The sequence below is a fragment of the Symphalangus syndactylus genome, chromosome X (genome assembly GCF_028878055.3).
Source record: "Symphalangus syndactylus isolate Jambi chromosome X, NHGRI_mSymSyn1-v2.1_pri, whole genome shotgun sequence".
Classification (NCBI taxonomy): domain Eukaryota; kingdom Metazoa; phylum Chordata; class Mammalia; order Primates; family Hylobatidae; genus Symphalangus; species Symphalangus syndactylus.
Window position 1 is genome coordinate 42,696,388 of NC_072447.2, and position 24,154 is coordinate 42,720,541.

Genomic DNA, 24,154 nt, shown 5'->3' on the forward strand with positions numbered 1-24,154 from the left:
TAGAAAGGCAAGGTCTCAGGCCTCACTCCAGATGTACCGAATCCGAATCTGCATTTTAACAAGACACCCAGGTGATGGTGTGTACATCAAAGTTTGAGAATCACGGAATCACATGTGAGTGTTATACTATCCCAATGTAAATGGTCAAGGACCTTAAACTGAGCAAATAACCTGATGTATTTACCCGTACCTACTTTGACCCTCTTTCTTCATCACAAATTCATCTCAGAAACCAGCAGCGAACTCTTCTGTAGGGAACTCAATTACGCGGTGGATGGGAGGAGGATCCTCCCCTCCGCTCCTCCTCCCACTCCCCACCCCCCCACCCCGCACTCCCAGAGAGCCTTCCTCAGGCACCCTTCTCCCAAGCCCCACTCACTTAGGGAAGATTTTGCTTCTCCCCCAAACTGAAAGCGCCGCGGTGAGGAGGGTTACTGCTTGAGGGACTCACAGTTTGCATATCAATACAGACATAAGCACTTTTGCAAAACTGCCCTTTAGAAACAATTATCATCTTAGCACCTGAGCTTTGTTTGGAGCAGCCCCCGCACCCCTTCCCTCTTGTAATCCATCTTAAAGTGATGCGGAGAATGGGGGCGTTGGGGAGACAGTGATGGGGGTGGGAGGGTCGCGCGCAATATTAAATCTGCTTCAAAGAGAAGAGATGAAAAGGAGGTTATCAAGAGTGTGTCGGCTTAAGCATCACTCTCTGTATCTTTCTGCTTCCTAGAGAAATGGAACCATAATTCTAAGGTGGCTAAGGCAAGACTGTATAAGCATCCAAATTTGCCAGTCCACTTTTGCCTGGAAGGACAGATTTCCGCTATTTGAAGCCTCCCAGGGTCCTTTCCAAAAGATTCCCAGGCTACCCTCCTTCCACTTCGGTCTTCTGAGAACTAAAACTCGCAAAGCGGTGGCTGTCTGTGGATTGGCTAGTACTAAAATATCCATTGGGTGGCAGTAATACTATCCTCTTTATGACTTGCAGCAAACCAGAGAATGCATTCAATCAAATGAACCGATCTTGTAGAAACACTGGAATCATTTATGCATTGCAGTTTCTCTTTCTTGTTTTCGCTCCTTCTTCCCTGGGATATTTTGAGTGGATTGTGGCTCTTAATCAAGATCTCGTGCTATTCGTGTTTTGCTTGTCGTTTTCGCTCAGGATTAGCATCATTCAAGGCAAACGCAAAGCTGCTTTTCCCACCCCCCCACTCTTTTTTGAAAAATCATTTTTGGGGGCTGCTGAAGAGAGCTAGGACCCAGGAGACACCTTCCCAAACAGCAGGGGTTGTGTGCTTTCACATAGCAGTACTGTACAAGGAAAACCCCGTCGGATCTGTTATTGCGGGATACTTGTGAAATATACATAGGATTCTTTCTTATGGCTGCATCCCGGATCTGGAAATTTTACTTGGGGACCAGGAGGATTTGAAAGGCTACATGTATTCAGAAGATTTGCAAGCAACACTCCAATTCTTGTCATAGAGCTCACAGACTTCTCACTTATCGGCTTTTTTCCTTCCTTATTTTTTAAGAATTATTCTTATTTTCCCCCTCTTTTTCTGCTCTCTCCTCTCTCAGTCTCTCCTTTTCTATCTGCCTCTTCATTTTTCTCCTAGTCTGTTTTTTTTTTCCCTGCTCTGCACCTGGATTGTATCTTCGGCAAACAATCGGGCACTTTGAGAACTAACTGGAGACAGTCTTGTAGGGAAGATCTGTATGGAATTATCTGCTTTTATGGTGAACTTGGCATTTGTGAATGGGAATCTTGTTCACAATATTAATTGCTAGCAAAAACAAGAAAAAGAACACAGGAGTAAAACGTGGATTTTTCTGAATACGCATTGTGATGACCAGCAATTACCTTACCGACTAATATCCAGAGGAGAATAATTTGGAAGACTGTTGTGGGTAAGGTCATTTTATATATGCAAACCTGTCAGTGGCATGAGCAAACTTGGGCATTTGTAATGGGAATGGGTGACTTGAATGATTGCTGCATCGCATTGATGGCTGTGATGTGGCCGTTATTGGCACTGAATGGAATAACTGCAGTTGGGTGTGTTGATGTGTGTGTGTGTGTGTGTGCGTGTGTGTGTATATGTATGTGTGCCCGTATTCTGAGTGCAATTGAAAATCAAAGTATCACTCTCTCTTCCCCAATTATTTTGATATGGAAGAGTGTCTTGAATTAATTCTGGGTAGACACTCTTTGTTTGGATGTAACATTTGTGGCCCCTGCGTTCTGGAAGGGGAAGCAGCAGTAAAAGAAACACTTAGTGAAGAGCCACGTTTGAAATAAAACGAGCTACTCTCTATGCATTAAAAGAAATATGTTTGCAACTCAGTGCAGCATTCTGCTGCATTTCGCAGCCGCAATGGGACCAGGGACATCCCACTTGTCAAGTTCTTAAACTTTAAGGTGATAATCATCGTTAATTGTTCTCTAGGTTGTGGTTACTGGAGATTATTAAGCGCCCTGGGCTACTTTTTTATCTACTGGATTATCACTCAGAGTGAAAAAAGGAAAAGAAAAGAAAAAGCTAAAAATGATGGCTAACATAGAGAAGAATAAGGCAACATTATCTTAAATATCACCACAGTGCTTTCTTTCTCAAGTTCAATTGCCCAATAATATAATTATTTACCCAATATCCTAAATAGCTGAAGCTGAGACCCACGTGCAGGGGAGTCGAAGGTCTGAAAGCAGAGACCATCCTTTTATTGCAATGCAGCCAGCTTGGGAAATGCAGGCAATTAATTACATACTTCCCCTAACCTTAAGTTGAAGATGGGTCCTGTCTGCTACATCTATTTTACCCTTTCGGTAAAAAGTTAGAGACTAGAACACTAAGGATGTTTAAGCATATTCTGCCTGGGAAATGGGATAAAGAAATCAATATTGATGACGTGGTTCAGTGCACTGTACTGCAATGCTAAAGTCCCATATTCAGTGCCTGTGATGAGAGAATGGAGCATTTACATGTGTTATAAATCTCACCTGGTAGATTGATCCAAAGGGGAGGGGAGAAGATATGTGGATATGTAGGAAGATGGATGGAAGTCGTGCATAATCGGTGATTATGTAACTTCATTACATCAGCGAGTTTCAGTCAACGATAGTGAGATGAGATGATTGTATAGAGAGAGGCTCCATCACCCTGTTAACTTTTGAAGGCTTGTAACAGCTAACAGAGGAGGAGGGCACAGAGAGATTAGCTCCAAGGGTCCTGTAAACCTTGATCTCTATGGCAAATTTTGCATGAGTTTTCTCATAGTGAGTTTCGGAGGGACATCAGATCATATAAGCTTTAGGGCTGGACAGGACCAATTTTAGCCACACCCGTGGAGAGTCAAAATGAGTCCGCAAGGTTTCAGAAGTGCCCCATTGAGTAACTGGGACTGATGATTCCAGCCAAGGTCATAGTTCTTTACCCTAGGATTGAAATGTATGACCCCAACTGAATGGAAAGTTAAATTCATTGAAATGAAGACTGTGAACGGAATGAATATTTAGGGTCCTTTCTTGCATTTTTCCTGGTAGAGCTTGATGCAGATTTCAGCCTGGTGGTTCCCTCATAAAAATGATGATTGCTTCCACAGCGTGTCAGAAATGAGTGTTTTGTCCCTTTATCTTAACCATGACAATCTCTTTCTGGGCCATTTTAACCTTCTGAGAAAAGAGAAGTAAAAGCATTCAAAGGTAAAGTACCCTGTTAAATTACAAATTAAATGGCATTGGATTCATTATTAACACAAATCCCAGAAAAAAAGAGCAATCCATGTTCAAGTTTCACTTACTGAATGGCTTAAAAGACAGGTTGCAGCTGCCAAAGACTTTTACCATGAGATGAGATAAATGTACTGTGCTCACTGTGCAGAGGAGGGAATACCGCAGAATAAAATGTCATTTTCCCTCATGTTTTGTCTGGAGTTGTGATTTTTTTAAAGAAGATACACATCAGGTCCTTTTGGCCTTCTACTGTTTTAGGATCTGTTTTCTCCTCAATAGATCACATATTCACAAAAAATGAAACTTCTGAAATCCTAACCCTGTTCAATTGAATCACCTTATTATCTAGTTGTGCTATTTCCTATTTCTCTTTACATTTATTTTACAAAGAAGGCTAAATGACTTTTCTATCAGGGAGATGAGATGTTTTTTTCTGTTTTTCTTTTATTTCTCATATTCCATTTCCTTCCAGTCCTAAGGAGTAAGATGCAGAATCTAGACACCCTCTAAGAAACTTTGAAAAGATTTGCTCACCCTGAGTCAGAATGGTGGGATTGGGGAATGAAATTCTAAGGTCTGATATTTGAGGTGACTTTCATACTTCTGCAGGACATGCACAAACATTGAGGTATTGTGCCAGTGGATTTGGAGGTTTGGCGTTCATATTGTGTAGGAAATTGAATGTGAATTTAACTCCTGATTCCTTCCTTCAGGGGTCAGGGTAACACAAGGGCTGCTTCCAGGCTGTTGGTTTCCAACTACGTGCACAAATATAGTCTGTAATGATTTTTCCTACTCCTTCTTTCAGTATTTTATAAATGACTTCCTCAGTTGTTTTCTGACGTAAACCACACATATGTTACCAAGCAGGGCATAGGTTTTCTAAGCTCAGTAGGAGATGGAAATAATAGCAGGATGGAAAAAGATTCTGTACAAAAAGACACTGGTTGTGAAGCAAATATACATATGTAATTGCTAACTCCTTACTTGAAGACTGCATATACTTCTATTAGGAAAGATAGTTTCAATCATGTTAATGGCACTTTATAAGCTGTTACTTTCTTTAGGAAGAAGATTATGTAACTAAGGCAGGTTATGGCATTTTTCTTAAGTATCCTGCAAATCAATAATAAAAAGCTTTGTCTAATAGGAAAGCATTTAAACATGATGGCAGTGGGTAATTTGAAATATAACATCTATTTTCTATTTTATTTCCATTTTGTCAGCCGCAGTCATGTAGTTAGGTTAGAAAATATTTGGGAAAAAGATAAATACCATTTATGAATACGAAAGCTATCAGTTTTGTTTCCTGACCAGTTGCTTCAGCAAAGGAGATTTAGCAGATAAGTAATCACAGTATTCCTAAAACTAGAGAAAATTTTAAATTGAATTTTCATTATGTTTGCAACATATGTGAACAAATCAGTATTACTTTTAAAATGGCTGTCAGATAAAGCATTTTAAAGAACAGTTGAACTTTGAAGATTTATATTTCAGAATTTGTTAGTTTGTTGCACACTGAAATGTTTGGGATATACTTTGACTTACAACAGATATGATATTTGGTGTTTGGCAAATCTTGTGTTTTTATAAAGCAGACTACTCTATAATTTGTAGCAACAAAACAAGGGTTGATTATTGAGATTTAAAAGTAGCACGTTTTCTGCTGATGCTCAAGTTATAAAGCATAATTATAATTGTACCGGTTGGGCAGCTATAGGTAAGGTCACGTCAGCATTTTTATTACTAAATTCCAACCCTATTTCCATTAGGTTTATCGGGAATCTCAAAGAGGAGAGTCCAGTTCCGTGAGACATCAAGGCATTGTAGAATTCCAGGCTGAGTCAGAGGGCTTGAAACTGTACTTCCGGCTCTGTCAATTACTAGCCTTGTGACCTCTGACACCACATGTGATTTCTCAGTGTTCCAGAGAATCATTTTTTAAAAAAATAAATAGTTGCACGTTGCTCTACAGAAAGGAGATAATATATGTCTAAGTACTTACCACCATCCTATGCCTTAGAAATATATGGAATTATTATTATTAAGGATTCCCCTAAGTCTTATTAATTTAGCTGTGCATGTTTTTTACACCCTTATTATAAATCTGAATAGGTGCTTTCTAGTAGCAATTACAGTTAGCTGTACATAATATTGTTCAGTGATTAACCAACAAAGACAAATTAAAAGCTTTGTTGGTTAACTTTCACTCAGTACTCAGTTTTTTCCAGAAGTACTCATATGGGAATATAGTTGTCTTAAGTAATTTAAAAAATAGTTGCTTTTGAATAACATTCAAACAGTGGTAACTAAGGGTTTTATGTGTGAGAGTGTTTTCTGCAGATTGCTTTTTAAAAAACGCTTCTGAGTACTTAGGAGTTTCTGTTTCTGCTACCAAGAGCACACAAACAAATGTACACAAACTTGATGCTACCTCTCAAACTGACTACATTGACCAGAAAGTGACTCTTGTCTTTCAGTATATTAACAAAAGCATAATGAGTTTGAATACCAAGTGTAATAGAGAAAATGAGAATATAAAGATACCCGTCTGTTTGGAATTTTCTAGTTGTAATAATTACTAACTTTCTTTAGGGGGAGGCAATCCCCCATGTGTCACTACCAAAACTGTATCTCTTTAATGTTCTTGTATCTTAACAGAATGATATTTACATATATGCAAAGAGGATAGTTTAGTGATATGGGCTCCCATGTATGTTTTTCAGTGACTGAATAATCAGGTTACAGAGTAAGTTTTTATATTTTGGTTAAAATAGAATTGGAAAGTGCAAAATAAACCCTGTAATAAATTAGTAGTCCTGGGCTTAAAATAAAGAATTTTCATGTTGTAGAGCAACCTCCTCTTCATAACTTCCCAGTGTCTTGCTTTTCTTTTCAAGGATTCCCAATATATTTTTGTTGTTTCAGATGAATTTCATCATGCATGTTTATCTGACTTCATTGATGCCTATTAATAGCAAGCATTTTCTTCGTTTCCTATATTTAAAAAATGCATATTCTTTATGTCTTATGACAATACTTCAGATTTGCTCTGGCAGATTTATCAAGGAGTATTGTATGAATGTAGACAGGCTTGTTTATTTGACAAATTTAGCTAATCACCTTACAAATATGCTTTTAATTTTCACCCAGAAAATGTCACCCTGGAGTGTCTTATACTGCATATAACATTCTATTACAGTCCAACCACATGGCTCAGTGGACATACTTATCCATTAAGTATGCTTATCCTCAGCCTTGGTTTACAAGGAAAGATCCTTAATTGACATGCTTTTTGGTATCCTTGTGTAGACACAATATTCAGGTGCCCAAACTCTAAAACTCCTGTCTTTTAGCTACAGAGAAGGGATGACTAGGTGGCCTGATGTTGCTTTCTTGTCACATGATCTGAAAATCCCAGGCACTGAACTGTGAATAAAGCAAAGGGAGAAAGAAAAGAAAGAGAACTAAAAGAAAATTTTACTTCTGAAAATTTTGCTCTTTCCCATTTTAATATCACAATATTAAAAGCAATCTTTTTCATCACAAGCTATTCAAATGGTTTGTTATAGTTACTATGTTCATATATATCAAATATAATAAATGGCACTAAACGAGCTGCTTTGTCCTTACAGGAGCTACACCTCTGTGAACATAAATTTAAGAGTTAAACTAGATTGTACGTTGTAACACTACGTCAGGATATTGTGTGTAGAATTTGGACTCACTGAAAAAATGAAATGGATTGTGGATTGTAATCATATAATTATAGACTTTTACTCTTTCAATGTTTATTAGGTACCTTATACTTTATTTGAATTACAATTATAATAAATCAGCATGTGGATAATCATAAAATTATTCATAGTAGTTTATCTTCTTATGACCTAATCAAAACGAGTTACCTTATCGATGTTTTAGATTAATTTGTATGACTTAGTATAGTGATCTTCATCATTTTCTGGTGCAAAGTTCTCTTTATAATTAAGAAAATTCACAGGAAGTCTACTTAATCATAGTTATACTTTCAGTATCCATTAATTGAGAAAATGCATGATAATAATAGTAAATTATTATGAATATAATAACTCTTTAAAAATGAATTTATGTATAGTCACAACAGAGTCTGCTTATATCTTTGAAATGCATTGTTTATTCTATCTACATAGAAAGTTTGGTGTTTATATAGATTCTAGAATCCTTGGAGTAACTCCTGCAGCTGTAGTAAATAAAAGGTCCATATGTCTAGAGGCAAAATACTTGCATTACATATACATATTAATCATGTTCATCTTACAGAGAAAATGAAAGGTAAGTGTGGATGGTGGTGGTTTGTGGATCAAAGGAGTTGAATTTCAGTATAGATGGACTTAGAGTAGATGATTTCCTGAGGATGTACATTTAAAGTTCCAAAATATTCCCATTCAAGTTTTAGGATTCAACGGTTGTAATTTAAAATTGGTTGATTTTGGAAAATAATTGCTTTTTTAAAAAATAAACATTGTTTTTATTGTAGTCAAAATAAAAATGAATTATTATAAAAGCCAAAGGTGATCAAAATCTCATAAAAACCTAATAGAATTATATGCAGTATAGGAGTAAGGGATGCCCCATTATGTGATTTTAAACAAGGAATTTGTGAAGAAGAGAAATGAAGTGAAATTTCCAAGATCTTACAATTTGTTGGCTCTCTCATGATGCATGGTTTCAGTTCCTTGATATAAGCCCTCAGCTGGGTATTTTAGTTATATAGCAATATGTCCTGGCATAGAGCATTATTTTTTATTAGTACAGCTAATGTTGGCATATCGAATCCTTTGGCCTCTAGCTTACTTTATCGACTTGTGATCAGTCATCTGACTTCTGCACTCAGAATCTGTGGACTTTATTTTTCCTTTATGCACACCTGATTTTTGACCTCATTTGATCCCTGGAGACACAATACAAAGGAGAGTTGAGAACATAGGTCACTGGTGGGTCTTCTTGTCTTTTCCATGCTGTCCTTTTTCCCATTAGCTTTGTATCTTTCCACCTGCAGGGAATTGCTCTTCTTTGGAGCCTCTCCATTTACTGGACTTTCCTGAACATCCCTGGCCATCTTTGTCTCAGTGTGGCATGCTACCTTCTTGCTTCCAAGGGATTCCACTAAGGGGTCCTATCAAAATATCTTCTAGCTACACTTGATCCCACTTTGACGATATTGAATTTCATATTTCATTTCTTCATCAACAGGATCAGTCTGCTTACATAAACAATAATGAACCAATTTTGGAATAATGAACACAGTAATATTTTATCAAGTTTGCCAAGCTACAATCATATAACTACTACTAAACGAACAAGATACAGCTGACGTGTGTGTGTGTATCCTCATATCCTAATGACTGCATTAATATGTGTATCCACACACATACATGATTTTTGTTGAAATGTTTGACAAATGAATCATCGTTAATATGCTAAAGAGGAAAGTTTGGAATAACAGGCTTTATCCCTTTGTATTATAATATTGACATTTCTAGAAAAGATGCCATTAACTTTTTTCTGACCCCGAAAAATAGCTTGAATGGACTGCATTTTAGATGATAAGGTGGAGACAGGGCTGTGGAGGACATACTTTTGTTCAGGCTGAATCCCGCAGTGCCCTCTAGAGTTACTGGGTAGGGAGCTGGTAGCATACCTGTATGAAGAAATGATGCTGGCTATGAACACTATGATGCTTACAACCTCTCTGCCAACTTTATTTCAGAAGAGACACAGCCAGGAGAGCTAAATACAGTGGTAAAAATGGAAAAACTGAGAGAGTTAGAATGGTATCAGGTATTTTGTGTAAACAAAGCTTCATGTGGCCAGGGGAGAAAATTTGAATATAACAAATGGATCTGGTAGCTCTCAGTGTTTGGTTTTTGAATACCCCTATTAAAGCTCCTAATTGTTCTCACCATGACAGAACTCCTGAATGGTACTCAAGAGGCACCCAGCTCCACAGTGTGCAGAGTAAATGCATTCAAGGGGTCTCTAGGGGTTTTTGACTCTGCTGTTTTTTCTTGTCAGGGTTCTCCTACAGGGCCCTTAATAGCACAGCCACAGAGCAAGCCGCTTATGTCAGTGGGTGTGCTCTTCTCAATGAGTGAATGGTTTAGCTTAGCTCCAGGAGCCAAGTGCCTGCTGGTCTTGTATTTCCAGGGCCCAGAATTGTGCGCAGCATATAGTAGGTCATCAGTAAATCATTACACAAGCAAATGCTTAAACACTTACGGATAACAGGTCAGTTTTAGATCTGTGTTCTCCAAAACTCATGCTACATTATACGTAGAGACAAAAGCTGCTGATTTTAAAAAGTGAAAAAAGGAAAATTGAGTAACAAAAGAGAGAGAATTAATATTAGGTAGTTTAAAACCTACAAATGGACTGAAGGAGAAGAAATCACCTGCCTGCCTGTCTCCCTCCCTCCGTCCCTCCCTCCCTCCCTCGCTCCCTTCCTTCCTTCCCTCCCTCCCTCCCTTTCTTCCTTTCCTCCCCCTTCCTTCCACCTCTATCATAGGTATTTAAGTGCCTTTACTGTGCAAGGGGATGCAAGAGGGACTGCAAACGATACAGAGATGACTGATGTCATGTGTCTGGGCCCAAAAATGGTTTAGTTAGGGATATGACTACTAAACAAAATCACATATACCAACATCCCTTGGTATCCATGGGGATTGATTCCAGGACCCCTTGTGGACACCAAAATCCACAGATGCTCCAGTCCCTAATATAAAATGGTACTGTATTTGCATATGACCTATGTACATCCTCCTGTATACTTTAAATCATCTGAAGATTACTTATACCTAATACAGTGTAAATGCTATGTAAATTGTCGTTACATTGTATTTTTCTTTGTATTATTTTTAATTATTTTTTTGTTCTTTTTAAATTGTTTTTAAAAAATATTCCTGATCCATGGTTGCTTGGATCCACAGATATGGAAGGCCACCTGTTATTATAATTCAAGATAGTCTACCATACGTACTTCTAAGAGAGGTGCCAAGTATGCTACGGGCTCAAGAAACGTTCAGAACACGTGCACGTAGAGGGTTTAGGTGAGGCTTGCTAAAGGAGGCAGCCTTTGTATTGGACTTTGAAGGAGTTAACATGGGTATGGAGATATGACCTTCTAAATAGAGGGGAGATCAAAAATATATTGTAAGTAGGACCAAATGGAGCATGGTTAAGGAAGAGCCAATGTTCTTGTTTCCCCAGAGAAGGGGGCATATGATATGAAATGTAAGAAGATCAGGCTGGAGTCCTGAGCCTCCATGTCTGGCAAGCAGGAGCCAATGGAATGGTATTGCATGAGCTTAAGGAAAACAGAACATTTCATGAGCCGCTCAGATTTATGCTTTAGGAAGAAGGGGAATGAATTTAAGAGTGTGTATCTCCAGGTTACCATTGATTTCAAGTTGTGTGAATTTCCCAGTGACTCCTGAGTTTCACGCTTATTCCAATTTTCTCATGTAGAACCCCAGGCTTCAAACAGCCATCACCGGCTCCCTTCATTTTCTTCTTTCTTTCTTCCTTTCAAAGAATAAACCGCCAGGTGCAGTGGCTTCACGCCTGTAATCCCAGCACTTTGGGAGGCGGAGGCAGGCGGATCACCTGAGGTCAGGAGTTCGAGACCAGCCTGACCAGCATGGTGAAACCCCGTCTCTACTAAAAATACAAAATTAGCCGGGCATGGTGGCACATGTCTGTAATCCCAGCTACTTAGGAGGCTGAGGCAGGAGAATTGCTTGAACCTGGGAGGCAGAGGCTGCAATGAGCTGAGATCACACCATTGCACTCAAGCCTGGGCAACAAGAGTGGAACTCTGTTCAAATAAATAAATAAACAACACACCACAGCTACCAGTGCTAGATAAATACAGAAGCCAGAGTTTAACATTAGCTTTTATTTTTTTCAAGCAGAAGGCAAGATTCTGTAATGGGGCTGATCCATTCAAACTATCCTTGCTTGGTAGTGTTAGAAAGTTGCCACACACTGTAGCAACAATGCTAAGATTTAGTGTAACTCTTTAATGAGTACACTGGATAATGTTTAAAGTTTATGTCTTTACTGTGATGGCAACAGCAAAGTGACTCTGAAGTGACAATTCATCTGGAAGAAAGAAGTTGAAGGAAGCAACTGGGAAAAAAGAAAAAAGGAAAGTGCTTTATATAATGTAATGGCAAGGTGGAAATATAAATTTCAAAATGGTTTTATAGTAAGATCATATGGAAGAAGAATATAGCTTTCGAGTAGAATGTACATTCAGTAATAAGATAATAAGATTTATTTCTAACAAGTGTGAACTCTTTTGCTAACTACCAATAATTATAACAATTTTGCACTGTAGCTGGAAATTAGAAAGTGAGCCTCCTAGTAATAAAGAATCCCCATGCTAGTTTAGTTTAAATTATTTTTCTTATCAAATACTTTATCTGCACTTCTAATAAGTGGAAGCAAAGAAACCAATAGGTATAGTTATTTTTCCCCATACTTTATCTGATCACTCTATATTGGAAGATGTAGTAAGCTGGAAAATAGCCAAACGTTGAAGATAAAATGAGAAAAAATGCAATTTACTTAGGCACAAACTAAATGTTATGTACATCATCCTTAGGATTCAGGTGAAAGAACAAGTCTCACAGTCTAGCTGTGGTCAAAACTCACTCCCCTAGCCCTGAGGATCCTGATTCGGTGTTTGGAATGCAGTATAGAAATTTGTAGTTCTTTTTTTTGTTTGTTTTTGAGATGGAGTTTCGCTCTTTTTTGGCCAGGCTGGCGTGCAATGGCACAATCTTGGCTCACTGCAACCTCTCTCTCCCGGGTTCAAGCAAATCTCCTCCCTCAGCCTCCCGAGTAGCTGGGATTACAGGTGTGTGCCACCACACCCGGCTAATTTTGTATTTTTAGTAGAGACGGGGTTTCGCCATGTTGGCCAGGCTGGTCTCAAACTCCTGACTTCAGGAGATCCACCCACCTCGGCCTCCCAAAGTGCTGGGATTACAGGCATGAGCCACCACACCCAGCCGAGAAATGTGTACTTTCAAAAACATTTGAGGGCCAGGCATGGTGGCTCATGCCTGTAACCCCAGCACTTTGGGAGGCCGAAGCGAGGGAAATAACCTGAGGTCAGGAGTTCAAGACCAGCCTGGTCAACATGGGGAAATCTCGTCTCTACTAAAAATACAAACATTAGCTGGGCACGTTGGCAGGTGCTCGTGATCCCCGCCAGCTACTCGGGAGGCTGAGGCAGGAGAATCGCTTGAACCTGGGAGGTGGAGGTTGCAGTGAGCCGAGATTGCACCATGCACCATTGCACTCCAGCCTGGGTGACAGAGCGAGACTCCATCTCAAGACAGAGCGAGACTCTATCTCAAAAAAAAAAAAAAAAAAAAAATGAGGTCAGTAGGATCACCAAGATGTTCCTTGGGAGGGCTTCAGCAGAAACCTCTCAGTCTCTGTCAGTGTTACTTTCCTCCTGGCATCATAAGTTATTATGGATATTGGATGCTTTCTCGATATTTTCCAAAGTGCCCCTCCAACTCAGCTTCAACTTTCAAGTAATAAGTCATTTCCAACCACAATGGCAAAGGGTAGGCCCCTACTATGCTGAAATCCTCACGCTGCCACTGTCTCAGTTGATTATCATGCAGCAATTGTGGCTCATTGTGGGTCCCTACTAACCACTGTCCTTCAGTCCTATTACGTGATCAGAATTGCCCCTTCCCGTATGTATTTTAATAAACTCCTTCATGTGAGTGAATGAGAAATACTACTTGAGGGCCCTATCTGTTCTAAGAATGGTGCTTAACACAGGCTGTAGATGTTCAAGACAGTTCTTGCCATCTAAAGCTTATGGACTAGTGGGAAAGGCATATGTGTTCAATTGGGCTCCCTGAGAAACAGACTCTGAGATGAAGAATTGCATACAAAAGTTTTCAGAGAAACTGACTGCAATGTGGTTGCAGCTGGGGCTTCAGCAGTTCCAATGAGAAGTTCTAAAGATTTGATGGTCCTTCAAAATTGTCTCACATTGAGTCAAGGGGTTGGGGCTTTCTGTTTTCACGTCAGGCAGTGACTGGCAGCGGGGGGCGGGGGGCTGCCCCACAGGAAGGAGCATAATGTTGGGAAGACAGTTATTTGCAGCTGAGGGTAAATCCCAATGAGGGACTCAGCTGTGAGCCACCAACGGCAGGATGGGTATACAGGCCATTAAGAGGGGAATGAAAGTTATTTGGAATCTCTGACAAGATCATATTTTTTCTCTCACCCCTTGAGGCATGATGCAATAATACCATATGAAATTACTGAGGAAATGCTATGAAATCGTAAACATTTGTTTAAAGAGATAAAGAAACTAAATACAATCGAGTATAAGGCCTTGCTCTATGTAGTTTTGCTTCAGAGAATGTGATTTTTTTCAGGAATGTAGTTCAGGTCACATTATAGTTACTCTTGTTGTAAGTTACCAGGCCACAAATATCTAATGAGCACATTCTATGTGTCCTGGACTTCCATAGGGAGAGGGGAAAAAGTGGAAAATTCATGCCTGGAGAGTTTAGGTAGGCCTTTTTTTTTTTTCCTCAGTGGTTCATGTGCCTGATTTCGAGTTTAAGGAGGGGTTTGGGGGTGGGGGTCAAGGAAGGGGCAAGGAAATGGAACAGAGTAGAGTGGGGCCAAGTTTTCTGAATTCCAGGGATAATAAGACAATTGTTTGGGTTTGTGCAGGACCAGGCTACAGACGAATATTGAAAGTTGGCGGAAGGCGCAGACTTGATGAACTGAGTGGTAGTGGAATAAGTTGAATGTAGATTTACTGGTACAGAACAGACAGTGAAAGCAGTGTTTCATTAGCATTAGCCAGTCTATGATTTGGACTGGAGGGGAACTAGTTTTGAATACGATGAATTTGAAATCATAGAAATAATATATCCTAGCGTTCAATTTTCACTGAAAGGAAGCATTTCATATAACACTATTCACTTTTATATTATGTGGAAATATTAATTTCCTTCCTTATTGCAAGGGAAGTGACATTACTTAGATTTTTAAAATGCTTTCTTCAACCCTAGTGAGGTAATAGGAGCACCTTCTATTTTTATCCTATAAAGATTTTCAGTCAAGTTAAATACACTGACACTTAATTTTGCCAGTAATTTTTTAAAGTACTGGCTGTGTCTAAATGGGCAACCATTCATTAAATCATAGAAAAGTTGAATAGGGATGAACTTAGTACATACCTTTACAGATATAAACATCTCTCGGCCGGGTACGGTGGCTCAGGCCTGTAATCCCAGCACTTTGGGAGGCTGAGGTGGGCGGATCACGAGGTGAAGAGATCGAGACCATCCTGGCCAACATGGTGAAACCCTGTCTCTACTAAAAAATACAATAATTAGGTGGGCGTGGTGGCACGTGCCTGTAGTACCAGCTACTCGAGAGGCTGAGGCAGGAGAATAGCTTGAACCTGGGAGGCAGTGGTTGCAGTGAGCTGAGATCATGCCACTGCACTCCAACCTGGGTGACAGAGCAAGACTCCATCTCAAAACAAAACAAAACAAAACAAACAAGCAAACAAAAAATCTCTCAACTACCAAAAAATTATCCATCAACTGATATTCACTTTAATAAACAACCACTTTGGCAATTTTTTCCCTCACTTGACCTGACATTTGACTAGATGGTCAACTCAATTCAGTTCAACAAATACTTCCAGATCTACCTACTCCATGCTTAATTCAAGCACAAAGCTAGAATGAGCAATTTACTCATTGCCACAGCAACTGAGGATGCACATTGTTAAGCATTTTAAAAGATTTGTCTTAAGAAAAAAATAGCAGTCTTTGCTACCAGCACTTAGCTTGCTTTAAAAGCATTTGATACATTCCTTCTCTGGCTTTGGCTTGATTTTTTTGGAATAATAATAATAAAAAAAAAAAGTTGGCCGGGCATGGTGGTTCATGCCTGTAATCCCAGCACTTTGGGAGGCCAAGGTGAGTGGATCACCTAAGGTCAGAAGTTCGAGACCAGCCTGGTCAACATGATGAAACCCCATCTCTACTAAAAATATAAAAATGAGCCAGACGTGGTGGCGCACGCCTGTAATCCCAGCTACTTGGGAGGCTGAGGCAGGAGAATCGCTTGAACCTGGGAGGCGGAGGTTACAGTGAGCCGAAATAGCGCCACTGCACTCCAGCCTGGGCAACAGAGCGAGACTCCATCTCAAAAAAAAAAAAAGTTCATGGTATTTTTAAAAGACCAAGAATTCAATCAAAGTGACACTCCTTTTCCATCATAATACTCTACTTGTGTTTATGGACCTATATATTTTATTGTTTCAAACACAAATTGTGAAGCTTATTAAGGAGAGTCCAACATTTCTATATATTCACTAGCTGTTTTTTTCATTAAATGTAACTTCAAGGCTCCAGGCTCAAAAATTGTTCCATTTTTACTGATTGCATCATGCTATTTGTGCACAGCACACTTTTATTTTTGTCCACATAGATTTGAAGCAATGGTTTTTTTTACTCTGCCACACAATGCCACATCCCTGACAGTAGGTAAGTTATGTTCTTTTGCATTTTTTACTCAAGAGCTATGTAGGTGGTATGGGAGATGAGTGGTGGCTATTGGAACAGACTGTGCATCAGAAGCTATTTAAACCTCATCTATATATGCAAGTTAAGAGTTACTATTTCCTGTTTCCAAAGTGAAAATTAGTTTTAATTTCTTAAATTTGTAATCAGAGAAGATGTGGGTTATTGTTCTAAGCATCTTCTTTGGACTCTCCCAATGTCTTGGTAGCAAAGATTCAAATATTACTAAATCTAAATCATCTTTTATTAATTTGGGTACTCCTGCTAGCCCAATCTTATTATTTTTAATATTAGTGTTAATGTTACTATTGGCTATGATTACAAAAGTATAAAAATAATATATTTAATAAAGCCTCATCGTGTGGCTTCAGTCTAGTTTTGGGAACCTGAAAGGTATTATGAAAATTAAAGGTTTAGTATTGCTTCACTGAATCATTACTTAAGTCAAACATGTTAAGCAGACTTAGTTATTATAATTAAATCCATTCCACTCCAAGAATTACAGTACCAGAAATGTGCAATTTGTATACATACAAATTTACTTTTTGAGACTATCGAAAGGTAATTGGAAATAATTTCATACCTGAGGACAGTCTCTTAGAACACATATTTGCGTGAGTCCTTGTTTATTTGGATCATACTAGAGTTGTAGGCAACATATTTGTGTGACTAATGTCATCACCATTGTCTCCATCATAATCATTATCAACAAGCTGGTATTAATTTTAAAAGTGTTCATTCTACAATCAAAAAAGAACAATATAGAACAGGACCCTGACTATTGAATATAATGAGCTTGAACCAAGGATTATGTGGCTTGCGGAAATACTGTGAGGTAAATGAATTTTGCCTGTGACATACTTCTGTGTTCAGTTTCAGCAACTCCCAATTCATTTGAATCCCAAATGCTCATGTTAATAACTTTAGTTTCTGAATGCTAAGAGTATTCTATCACAGAGAAGACTGTTTTCTTAAAAATATATGCTCCCAAGCCACCACTAGCTATGTATTTTTCTCATCAAATTTATTATTTTTAAATTTCTTTGTGTCTTCCTAACTTTAGTGTAAGGCTGAGAGGATATGACCTCATTTATCTGGTTCACCACATATCTTTGGTGCCCAGGAGAGTGCCTGGCACATGGTGCAATTCAGTTCAATAATTATCAAAGGAAGGAAAGAAAGGAAGAAGAAAGGGAGAAAGGAAGAAAAGAAAGAAGAATCTCCCAAGGTGTCCTGGTCTAAGCAAGATAATAGGAGAAAAGAAAGTTTGATTTAAAAACACACTAAGCCTAGCTTGGTAGATATATGACATTTGCATTGTAAAGGTTTTGTTCATGATGCAATGTTACTGGTACAGTAAAGTTAGTGTTTATTCCATCCCTCATGGGGATGGGTACAGGTATATCACATGCTCTAAATTGCCAGGTCTGTTTACAGAATGCCAGAATGCCAAGCTGATAGCTTAGAACCTATAGCCAAAGATTTTGGTTGCATCAGTAATGCAGAAAGTGATGTCTTAAGGACCATTATTCTGACAGTATGTTTTTAAGGTGAGCAATGCCAAGATAGACTGGAGCCTATAGTTAGATGGCGCTATATTTTTTATAAATTACAAGGTGATAAAAGTTCTCATTGTTTTAGCTTCTTAGCTTTTTTTCCCTACAACTTTTCCCTATATATAAGTATCCATTAAGAAGAAGCTTTAAAAAAACACTGATTTCATTTTTATCTCTTTCATAGTATCAATATACCTTCTCCTAATTGCAGAAGACATCATGTTATACTAGAATTCACATTTGGATCAAGGCAAGTGTGAGTTCCAATTTTGGCTTTGACATTTACTAGCTGTGTAACCTTGGATAGGTTACTTATGTTTCAGAGTTTTAGTTTCCAGATCTCTGGAGAGAAAAGAATACCTACCTTTAGGATTACTGGGAAAAGTAAAAATTGTATTTGTAGGCCAGGTGTGGTGGCTCATGCCTGTAATCCCAGCACTTTGGGAGGCCGAGGCGGGTGGATCACGAGGTCAAGAGATCGAGATCATCCTGGCCACCATGGTGAAACCCCGTCTCTGCTAAAAATACAAAAATGTGCTGGGTGTGGTGGCACGCACCTGTAGTCCCAGCTACTTGGGAGGCTGAGGCAGGAGAATCACTTGAACCCCGGAGGCGGAGGTTGCAGTGAGCCGAGATTGCACCATTGCACTCCAGGCTGGCGACAGAGCGAGACTCAAAAAAAAAAAAAAAAAAAAAGATATTTGCAAAGCATATCGTGCAGTGTTTGACAAATCATAGCTACGTAATCAATGCTAATCCTTATTTTAATATTTTAACATGTTATATTAAAATATAACAGGAATATTCTTTAGTTTTCTCCCTGTACCCAACGGTCAATATTCCATCTTTATCATACTTGGCCTGTGGGTAACAATTGCACAATGGATCAGTCCTTGTCCTTGTTTATTTGGATCATACTTGACTTGTGGGCAACATGTACACAGTGGATCATTCCTCCTCAGTACATTTTCTTTACCTGGCTTTGGGGACAGCACAATCTCTTGGTTTAATGTTTTTGCTCCTTTTAATTCTTTGCTGGGCTCTTTCTTACTTTCTCTCCTCTCCATGTCAAAATGTTCCATGGTTTTAGCTCTTGGCTGTCTTCTCAGTCTACACTCACCCCTTAGTGATTTCATTCACTCACTCTCATGGCTATCAATAGCCTTTTTGTCACTACCTCTTAAATTTATATCTCTACCTTGGTAACTTTTCTGACTTCCAAACACATATATCTAACCACTTATTTGACATCATCAGCTATTTGACATTTGTCACTTACTTTGTCCAAAGCTAAACTTCTCTTTTCCCTCCCAAATCTACTTTGTTCACAATTTTCCCATCTCAATTGATGTCAGTTTTATCTTTGTATTTGTTCAGGCCCAAAACCTTGAAATCACTCATCATTTCTCTCCCTCTCTCACAAACCACATCCAGTCATCAAGCCTTGTTGGTACTATCTTTACACAGATCTAGAATTTAACCACTTCTCATCACCTCTACTGCTATTATCCTATGGAACCCTCCATCATCTCTTTTCTAAATTACTGCAAACCGCCAAACTGACTCTATGCCTCTGTTACTGTTTTCTACAGTCTGCTCTCAATATAGCAGCTATGGTTGCCTTTTGAAAATGGACAGGTTGTGTCACTCTACTTTTCAAATCCCTGCAAAGGTTGCTGATTTTACCTGGAGTAAAAGTAAAGTTCTTATAATGGCCTAAGGAAATTGGCCTACATTACTTCCTTGATTTCATTTCCCCAATTCATTCTTTCTTTTCTAGCTCTCTCATTTCTCACCACTCTAACTTGCTGTTCGTTGAAGGTGACAGGTAAGTTCTTGCCATAGGACCTTTTCACTGGCTGTTCTCTTTGTTTGGAGCATTATTTACCCAGAAGTCTCAAGGCTAACTTCCTCACTTCCATCATTTTTGGCTTACCTGTCATCTTCTCCATGAGACCTACCCCGACCACACCCTCTAAAATTTCAATACACTCACCTCCACGCTCCTGATCTCCTTATCTGATTCTACTTTTTAATTCTTTTAGGTACTTCTTACCATGTAACATTTTTTATAAGTTATTTATTATTCTTATTGATTATTGCTAGAGTTTAAGCTCCACAAGGAGCAAAGATCTTTGTCCTTTAAGTTCACTGAAGTATCCCAAGCACTGAGAATGCTATATGTAAATTTGGTAAAATAAATACTGTTGTAAAATACAGATAATTTTCTTACCTAGTGTTACTATTGTGAAGATTTAAATGAGATAATGCAGTTACAGCATTTTTTCACAGGGCCTGACATAAATTAAGGGCTTAATAAATGGTCGCCATTATGAAGTGTCTCATGGCAGTAAACACACATGATATACACCAAAAATCAAAAGTATTACAGCATGAACCCTTTTTTTCACATTAAAGTTTTACCAATACCACAGGCATATAATATCTTCTCTAGGTATACACAAGCATATCTTATTGTTTCATGCTCATCTAGTAAAGATAAAGATATGCTAGTATTCAGCAGTAGCTGACAGTTCACATATGTCAGTGAAATAAATTGACACTGTTCTTTTTTACTTTATACCAATTAAACTTCATATAATTTAAAAAGTGACAAATATTCTCTAATAAGGATAATTTTTAAAATATCACAATAAGATGATATTCTCTAATAAGGATAATTTTTAAAATATCACAATAAGATGATTTATAAGATTCCTGAGAGCTCCCTAAGAATTAAAGAGCTAACAAAAAAATGATATTCCCATTATGCATTTTAATGAATAACCAATTTTCTTCTTTTTGTAGATTTCAATGACAACTTGGAGTGTTCAACATGTTTAACATTTTTTATTCTTTTCCATGTTTTATAAATAGAAAAAAATAAAAATGATTGTAATGAGGTATTCTTATGTGCATCACAAATGTAGGTTTTAGTGTGCAGGATTCAATAGAAAATGAATACTTTCTTTTTCCATCTTCATTTGTGAAAATACTGAAAAATAGTTATAACGGAAAGTCTTTTGTAAATCAAAACAGAAAGTATTATTTCTGAGTATTGAATAGATGTTCTCATCTTGTCTATTGCCTGATCATCTAGTTGCTTAGTCTAATCAAATACATTTATTCTTCTATGTTTCATTCACATAGCTTAGCCTTTTCCAGAGAATTTATAAATGTTTTACCGCATGCCAAACCTTGGGTAATTAAAGTCAATGACAGAATGTGCCCATAGTTTGTTCTGTAGGTCTGACTGTAGATGCAGAGGCTTACATTACATTTGGGGTGAATGATAAGCTTATATTATTTTCTTCTTCCACTAAAAATATTTTAAAGATATAGATTCTAGAATTCACTAAACAGGTAATTTGTGAATAAATATATTGCCATTTTTTTAAATTTGCTCTTTCGTTCTCTCATATGTTTATCATGCAGCTTAATTTCCTTTCTCCATGTTTGGGATGTTCAGGTAGTCACTGCTTCCCACTAAAGTTCATCAATTTTTCAACCACCAGAAAAAAAGGTGAGGAATGAAAGAAGGAGAGGAAAAGAGAAGAATGGCAAACTCCATGTAATTGCCTGAATGCTACCTTAGATCTAAATGTTGTAAGTTTTCCTCTAACCTTTTAGAAAGAACCACTTTTTTCAAGCATTTTTATTGCCACTCGTGCCTACTTTACTTTGTTACTCCTCTGCTGCTTGTGGGTGGATAGAGTTTGACTATTTCAGAATAGTTACTGGTGGGTGGGTTCAAGAATCTCTAGTGGGTTGAGGAAAAAGCCATGTTTATATAGCTAGTGATCCTTCTATTAAAATCCTAAGAGTGAGTAATATTTAATAGCTATGTTCACCACGCACATAGCAGAGTCCATCTGTACAGAAACTGAGGGTATCCGAAAAGAATTCCACAGGAGTTTTGGCTTCCTATAGAGTTTGCACGCAGAGGCTCTAATCTCCCAAATTAAATTTTGTGACTTGATAGACAAGGTTTCTTTCCTGAGGGCATGACATGGACCTGGATGCCTACTGGTCTATACAAGTGTAAGATGCTATGAACCTGTCAAGACTTAGCTTTCCCACCATAATGGATCATAACACACAGCTTTAGGGCCTTGTGTACATTGCTTTGACTACAGATGTAAAACATTTAGGTTGACTGGCTTTAAATTGTGGGTAGCTGTGGTAAGGGTAATCACATGATCTACTTAGATGCCAAGTGAGTGAATTCTCTTCTTTGATTTGAAATCCAGTTCTTTTATATATATATATTTGAGTACAGAGCTGGTAGCAACCGGTGATGCAATGTACACATTGAAAGTGCTATAAATTTAGAGAAACTTTCTGTATGGCCAGACCACGGGAAATGACAGGCCTTTCAAACTATAGACTATTTTAGATGATTGTTCTTGAAAGACCACTTCACTTAATGTGATATTTGGATTACAATAAATTCTAAATCATTGTGTTCTCATTTCTTTCTTTTCTATACTGAAGAAGATGCCTTACCTTAATCTTTACCACTTACCTTAATCTTCAGAGATTGAGTAGTCATTGATGTTCATTACCCACTTTATTGCAGCAATACTACTATCAAAGCATGAGATTTGGGTAGCTGCAACATGTGTACAGCTGAATTCTAAGTTTTGCAGGCAGAACACCGGTGGTCAAATTACATATATTGTGTCATAATTATTAAAAAATGTAACACATGAGGACAATTAAAGGCCTAAATAATTTGAGATAGAGAGCCCATTTTAAAATAACATTTTACTTTCATTTTATTGGCAAGTTTTAAGACCAAAATTTAAAAGGACCAAAAATGGAGATAATTTAGATGTGCATTTTAATGAAGAAAGAGAAAATGCTAAATGATTTGGAAAAAGATATTTAGCATGATGCAACTTCCATAAATGATATTTTTTTCTCCTGTTCTTAAAGAATGAAATAAAGTTACATGTAATGGACAGTACTAAATTCAGACTGGCATTAAGATGTGAATGTTTTAAATAAGTGACATATTTTAATTTGAAAATTTGAATCTACTATAAAATGCAAATTGCAATAGCCCTTAATGTAGAAAAGGGGAAAAATGTAGTGATTGAGTTTGGAGAAATTGTAACTTGGGCAGATCTAGCCAGCTGCAATGATGAACAAGGCTTCCTTTATTATTGCTTCAAGAAAAGCTATTGAGTGTCTAGCACAAAGTAGCTGCTTAAATACGGGAATATCCAATATCCCTTTGAGAGGCGTATTTGATTATACATTTTCCCTTTACCCTCTTGTTTCTTTCTAACTCTCCAAGTTCCACAAAAAGCCCCAAGATCACTGTTGTTATTATCATTGGTGGTGTTTTTTGACCCAGAGGTTATGCCACTGACAACTACTGTTACCTATGTAAAATGATCTCTATCAATCTTTGACTAAATTTATACCTGATACTGTTGTTCTTTTGTTTAAAATCTTCCCATAAATCTTTGGTCCTTACAGGATTATCTATAAGAGGGTTAGCCTGACAGGCATTTTTTGTTTTACAATCAGATTCAACAGAGTTCTTTTTCAGCTTCATTTCTTACTTTGATCAAAATGACTTCTCAGCATGCATGTTCTTACACACACACACACACACACACACACACACACAAACACACCTACCTCTCTGATATATGCTTCCTACTAATTTCTGCCTAGAAAACTCTTACTCATCCTCCAATACCCATCTCAGATATATCTCTTGTTTTAACCCTTCCTTAATGTCTCTGGTAGAATGTGTTATCCAATACCCCTCCCGTCCCCCGACTCCACTCAACCCCAATGATCAGAGAACATATTCCTGTTAAATCACCTATTTTACTGAAATTATTTCATTTCTCTCTCTCACTTGTTAGAATGCAATCTTCACAAGGCCTGAGATGCTATTTATTTATCTCTGAAAAAACTAGCCTTGCATACAAGACTTGTCATAATAAGTCCTAATGAATAGTTGATTGACTGAATGAACGGATCTTCACTTGTGGATTTTGCACAACCTACAGTTGTGGGTGCCAACTCAATGTGCAGAGTTGGAAGCTGTTTGTAGCTCTGCCAGTCAGTTTTATGTTCTGCCAGCACATTCTTGGTTGTTGTACATTCCCCACTGATAGGATTTTACCCAACAGTACTTGGCTTGATTACAGTGTTCAAAATTGTTTTTCACCATGTCTGGGTTTTTTTCCCCTACTCGACTTCATTCTTTCAGT

General features: G+C 38.0%; 1 protein-coding gene across 1 annotated transcript in view; it reads left to right on the forward strand.

Annotated features, from left to right (window-relative positions):
* The first annotated feature begins 992 nt into the window (after positions 1-992).
* The window catches only part of IL1RAPL1 (interleukin 1 receptor accessory protein like 1), a 1,380,067-nt gene continuing 1,356,905 nt past the window's right edge, over positions 993-24,154 (forward strand). The window contains exon 1 of the mRNA XM_055267893.2: positions 993-1,914. The gene's annotated coding sequence lies outside the window, so the exon portion shown is untranslated. The remainder of the gene's footprint in view (positions 1,915-24,154) is intronic.